The following is a 7,185-nucleotide window of genomic DNA, read 5'->3' on the forward strand; positions in this document are numbered from 1 at the left end:
TTTAAGTAGATCCCAACAGAATAAAGCCTGACGTACTATTTTTGCAGCTGAATCGTGGGCATGTGGCAACGTTTTACTTTGCAAAAAGAGTTATGACTGTCTCAGCAGGAGTTCTTACAGAGTATACAAGTGGGTTACTCTGCATGGCAGGTAACTTATGTTGCTTGCAGCCAGATGTTTGTCCCTCACATTATTTGAGTACATTCTGAAGAAATCACAAAAGCGTAGTGATAAGGCAAGACACTTTTAGTGTGAGATTAAATAAAAAGGCCCTGCAGTATCAGAGCCACACACTTTATTTGTGTTGTACTTTCTTGGTAACAAGTGTCACATGGAAACTTCACCTGTACTGTAGACGGTTGATCATAGATTGCAAGAATTCAGACGGCACACATTGCTGGTTAATTATGTTGCTGTCAGCGATTGTACATCAACATTCCTACAATGTGTGATGCTGTGTATGACTACTACTTGCAGCCACAGAAACACAAATGCAAAATATGTTGGTGGTAGCTGAAAATGTGCTTTATCAATTTTCATTCCAACATATTGGGATAAAAAGACTCATTGCTGTCCACTATTTTTGCCTGTTTATTTAAATGAAGCTAAGTCATATTCAGCGTTGTTTATAGATATCATTTGGTGGAATAGAATACATTCTTTTCATTTGCATTTCTTCTTTATTTGTATATATATATATATATATATATATATATATATATATATATATATATATATATATATATATATATATTATTATTATTTATTATTTTTTTATTTTATTTTATTTTTCTAAAAACAAGCCACTGCAGCAATGCTTCAGTCTAACTGATAAACACTCCACATGAGCTATACAGGGGCACTTCGCACCTCTCACTCTTACCACCAACACCATTCATCTACAAACTGCAGCCACCAAAATTACCATAAAGTTGAGTCAGTATATTTTTAAAACAGAACATTATAAATGTCATAAAGGTAGAATTTATTGCAGGGCTGTTGTATTATATAGCATTGGTTTTAGCTAGGTGTACAAAATAAACTGGCAACTAAGTGTAAATGTTAAACATTTATACAAGTCATTCACGATACCAGTGATTGAGGACAATTTAACATTTACAGAAGTTGTGATTATATTTGGCCCACCCAACAGAAGCCATGCAGAAACTATAATTGTTTATTTATGAGGAGGTTTGATAGCTTTTCACAGGAGAGTATTGTTTGCTATTCTGCCTGCATGTACGTTCCTTGTGGTGATACGAATACAGTAAACAAGAGATCAAATACGCCTCACTACATCCTTTTTTGAAACAGTGCAGCCGATGTACAGCCATAAAATATAACCTAGTCATATAAAGTATAACTAAGCTATTGCACTTTCTGGTTAAGCCTGATGTAGTTTTTTGGCCTAAATCTAATGACTATTTCTGGGGTAATTAAAAACATGTTATGCAACTAATACACTTCTTATCATATGCCCACATATGACGTGACGTCGGTTCACTCTGCCACTAAACTTCTTTCAGATTCCAGAAGACCACAGATTTATGAAGTCACATGGGTTGTTCGTCTCTTCAGGTTTTGTTGTGCCAGTATTTGTTTGACCTCACTTGAGGTCAATGCAATCAAGCAAATGCCTGAGAGAAACTTGACCTTGACCCTTTTAGGTAAGCAAACATTCATCATCTTGTGCAAGTTATGTCTGAGGTTTATGGCATTTATAGTGCATAGTTTTTAACGTATTGTTTAAAATCTCTTAGCAAACTGGACTTTTCTACAAAGATGCGGATTTTTGCTGCTACATCCAATACAATTATTCTGTGACATATTTTTTACAATCAGCTGAGTTACAATGAGATCATTTTAACCAATAATCTTTATTTAAAATAATAAAGATTAGTAAGGGATATTCAGAAAAAATGGAGGAAAAACTTTCTCTTCGTTCAGAACATAGAAAAAAAACTTGCAAATACTCATCTGGTTTTGTAAAATTCATGTTAACCTTAAACATTTTGGATTTTAGCCTGTATCACATTTACCATGTCATGTTAAGGAAAAAACAATTATTTTCTTAACGTAATACCAGTTGTCTATTTTCATGGCTATGCGATCCATCATCATCATGCATGAATCAGTGTTATTTATTTTCAACAGCTGACAAAATATATGTGCAAATTATTGTAATCTCATAAACCTTCTTGGTGCTCTGTGAATAGCAATCTAATCATGTGCTATTTCATTTAAATAAGGTCAAAATAGTCCTCATGAAAAAATGCATGCACAATGACAACAAGTTGTGTTCTAAAGTGCTCGTTACGTTACAGAAATTCAACCATCCTTTTGCACCGTATGAAAGGAAATAGCCTTTGTCCCTGCTGCTGCATGCTTCTATTTATAGACTTATCATCTGCATGCTCTCTGATCATAGTGGCTCAGGCCTTGCATTGCTCAATGCCTCGGGCCTGTCAGCCAAATGACTACTCTCTCCACCCTTTCTTTGTTTTCCTCCATCCATCACTACATCTTAGCCACACATCTCCATCCTGTTCATACCACCGGTAAGCAGCTGACCAAATCCAAGCAGTGAATAAGGGCAACTCTTTGTGTGTGTGTGTGTGTGTGTGTGTGTGTGTGTGTGTGTGTGTGTGTGTGTGTGTGTGTGCGTGTGTGTGTGTGTGTGTGTGTGTGTGTGTGTGTGTGTGTGGGACATACTAAGAAGACCTTTTGATAATGCTTTTATTATTGGAGGTTTGGATTTTTTGTTAAGCGAGGTCCTGTAGTTTTGAGTATTAAATAACTATAAAGTATGCATACTTACTTACGTTATATTAATGTTTGCTTAATTGTGAGCATAATAACATTTGTTGGTTTTTTTAGAAACAATCAACTGATTAATTATTTCACGGTCAACTGAAACTACAGGTTTCTTCATTGTGGTCTAATATTATTGTTTTGGTCATTTACAGTAATATACATCACACTAAGGACTGGTAATAAAGAAAAGAGAAAGACAAGTGTATTCTCCAATGTGCAGTTTAGCGATAATAGACATCCTCCATTAACGGAAATGAACACGTAAGGTTTAATTTGCCTGCTTCAGTTTCCAAACTTAGGCACAACTGAGGAACAAAACATCAGCAACATATGTATTCTGCTTCCTGCTCGACAGCAGGCGGTCTCAAAGTGATAATACCCTTATCAAAGTTATGTTCTCAGGAAATAACCCAAATGCTTTCAACGTGTGACTGGAGGGTGGTTCCTTTCTTCACAAGATTATATGGCCAGTCAATACAGTAAAATATTCTGCAGACTATGAAGCCTTTTAATCCTAAAAAACAATAGTCTGTTCGCTCTGGAGTCAGGACAGACAAGACAAGCCAGTTTGTGTTGGACTCCTCCTTAACCAGGATGATCTCCTTAATGTGAATATTGTTAGATTAACTTAACTCATTTTATTAAACCCAGATACTGTTTGTGTCCTTGCATGTGGAAACTCACAGCTCTGTTGTTGTTTATCACGAAAGCCATAATCGAGACGAGGCAAGATAGATTAGGGGAGATGGGGAGTTGTTCGTCTTGTTAACACTTCTGTTTGTTGAGTTGCCGTCCTCCCATATTCAAACACCTTCCACTTCTTCAGACCAAAGGTCAGTAACTGTATGCTTTCCACTGTTGTTGTTCCACATGTAATCATAATTATGCCTGTTAACAGCACTACGGTCCAGGACTAACCTCCATGGACACATTTTGCACTTTCTGTCAACCGGACCAGATTATTGTTAAAGGGATAAAACCTTTTGAACAAAATACAAATGAAGCCATACAGGCCCTGTAGGCGTAAATAGATGCTAAAACCCTGAGCTGAAAGAGTTAAAGCCTATTACAAAGCTCAGATCAGAAAAAACAGTGTTCATGCCTACACTGAACAAAGGTCACATCGCATTAGCGTGAGAGCTCTCTGATTGTCTCTGAGCATTATGCCATATTGACCGGACTAATTGAGTCCCGTGATAAACAGGTGCTCCTGCTTGCGTGACTTCACACCTGAAAGTCACAATTTTCCATTCAGCTCTAGCTTTATGCAATATCCCACATGGTTTGCGTAGTAGGTACTTGCACATAGAACAATTACAGGTCTCATCATCCCCCAGAGCTTATTCAGGAACATCCTGTGTGTGTCATAGATGTGACGTACCTCCAGAGAAATACCAAAGAGTTAACTGTCTGGAAATGTTACTAAAGGGCGAGGTGGGGCACGTACACATCAGGAACTTAGTCAATACAAATCAAGTGTTGGTTACTTATCTGCCTGATAGTGTTCAATTTAATAAAAAAATGTACACATTTTGTACAAAGAAAACAGAGAAAATTCAGATTTTTCTCTAAGAGAGAACAACCGTTTCTGCTCGTGCAAGCACAAAGAGAGTACTCTACATTGGCATAAGTCTATATTGCATCATGTTATTATGATTTCAAGACAGGGCTCTCTCATGGTATAGCTGGCAACTTGCGTCACATAACGAAACCTCTGAAAGATTCATCTCAACCCTGCTTGAAACCTTTGATGTTGCCCGGCTTCAAACCTCAGTTTGGGCTTTTGTTTGTTTGTTTCAGCCAGAATATCCCAGAGGTATAGGGCAGTCCTCCCCACATACACATAGACACACGCTTGTGCATCCAGTCTAGACATTTTCCTTCCACAATTATCATTTTCGATCTTTATGTTTATGTTTTGAAGCAACATTGTGTCCCCATGTTTTGGGAGGACCTGTCTGGTGGCTTCAGAAGGCCATCGGCCTTTTTAATTTAGGATTTTAAAGACCAGCCTCGACGTGATGCCACGTCTGTATGAGTTATATCTAATACAGCTGTCCCTATCTCAGCATTTTGAGGAGCATGGGATGTAAGTATTCTTAGGTCACACTTGTTTTTTTAAGGGTATGCAAGGATAGAAAAAAGCATGTTAATAAATAGTAGTTAAAAGAAGTTACTTCATCTTTTAAAGGTGCTACATATATTTCCACTCGCCTCTCAACATGCGGGCGGCAGACAGCTAACGGTGTTAATAGCATGAACAGTCATTCTGTCATTAGCCACTCTACTTTCTTTTTGATATCATGACTTTGGATATAATCAGATTTCTTTTTTTACCATATAATTTGCTCTCCCAATTTGCATATTGCTGATTTGGCATATATTAAGCACTTTGTTAGTAATTTAATTGTCGCCCTGGCAGTAATCTGGGTCTGTACACGTGTCTGAAGACCATCTAAAACTATCTTTCTTCCTATTTCACTCATGTGTTCTCCCGTCTGTGTCCCCTCCCTATCTTGCTTTCTCTATTTGTGTGGTGTGCCCACAGAGTTGACATCTGTTCACACGTGGAACTTTTCGTCTCCATGCAGTTTCAGTGTTGTGGTCTAAAACATTTTTTTGTGGCACTAGAGGAAGCACCTGGACTGTTTTCTGGGTCTGGCATTGGTCACCTGGACACTCTCCAGGCTCTTGGGTTCCTCAATTCCTCCGCCGCGCTGGCATGGGTACTGCGGTGGAACGGCAGTCGCTTGGTCCTCCCTCTCTTGTGCTTGATTCCACATGACAACACCATGTTGTTGTGGCATATGTCCTCCATGGGACCAGGAACTCATGTGACGTTTAAACATGAGTGCACATAAGGCGGCCGCCTTCATATATCTGGTTGAGAATTGTGGTGAATTTGTCAAAGAAAATCTGTGACAGAAACACTGTTCTTAGCATGTTTTAATTCACTCAGTTTTATACTTTAATGTTAGTGCTGAATAACTAGTGAGTCCTGAAGCACAGACACCAACACTAATATAAAAGCCATACAACCACTGAAACTTAAAACTCAAGGAAGAGGGGGGTCAAATAAAACAACCATATTCGTGACCATGGCAACTGTTGAACTTAAGCTAATTCATACACTCAAACAGTGGGTCTCGAACAACAAACATCCTCCATATAAATATGCAAACCAGGCTGATCTTCACTTGTGGGTGGGCAGCGGAGAACGGTGGTGACAGACCACCCACCAATGGATGTGATTCTCTTCTGATAATGGATGAATATAAGAAAATGAACGCGGCCTTAACACAAAACAAGGAGATGAACTGAAGGTCCTGTCCTCTGTTTCAGACTGGAGTCTGATGTCCCACTGAGAATCCTTGTCAGGAAGTCTGGATTTACAAATCCCCGGTGTGTCATTGCCTCTCACCTTTGTGACTTGTTTACGGTGCATTTTAATGCATTCAGTGGAGGTGATACTCCTCCCAAAATGTGATTTTTGAGTTATCAACCCCATGTAGGGTTGAAATGTGGCTTTAACGGTTTGTTCTTAGAAAACAGCCACAGTGGATTTAAACTGAAAAAAATGAACATATGTAAAACACAGATAAATTACTAATACACTTTCTTGCCAGGAGTTTGATGAGAGGACCGATAACAGTGCCACATGACAGTGGAATCGATCTTCATATTGAGGCAACATTAGCTATTAATCTACAGAAACATATTGAACCACTTCTGCAGCATAATTCACTTTTAAACTATCAATATTTAACCTACTTTCCAAAACATGGCTAAATATGCTAGGTAAGCAATACATAAAGATATACAACTTTACAAAGCAGTCATCACACAAAAAGAAACACTTATTGAAACATTCATATGTAGCCCATATTTTACAGAAGTGTCAGTGTTTATAAGCTTTGGAAAAACATACAAGCGCACGTGCCCCACTAATAATGAGTTGCACGTGTGAGAGAATACCTGCATTGCTGAAATGTCTAGCTTAAGTTTTCATCAACTAACTCACAAGTGCTCAAAGGGCGTGGCGGGGACACATGTCCGTGACAACAGGCCACTGTAATTACTTCCATCTTAACAGGATCATACAGCACAACATTTGTTTTTGTGATTGGGTTGCATGTGAACCCTTGTTTATGCTCTTTATGTGCTTGCACACACACTTGCATTGTGAGTATGCTGTATGTATTTAGGTGGGAGTTTGGGAGTTTGTCTGCATTATTTTGCCCATCTGGCATTTTGGGCCCACAGCTGCAAGGTACAGTGTTTGGCTCATATCCTCTGCTGAGCTGGCAGTGGAGGGAGGGGTGTTAAAGTGTCCGGACTGCAAGGAGTCATCACAGCTCTCTTCCTGCTGTA

The sequence above is a fragment of the Clinocottus analis genome, unplaced genomic scaffold (assembly GCF_023055335.1).
Source record: "Clinocottus analis isolate CAN_PGR_092001 unplaced genomic scaffold, fCliAna1.0.p SCAF_22, whole genome shotgun sequence".
Classification (NCBI taxonomy): domain Eukaryota; kingdom Metazoa; phylum Chordata; class Actinopteri; order Perciformes; family Cottidae; genus Clinocottus; species Clinocottus analis.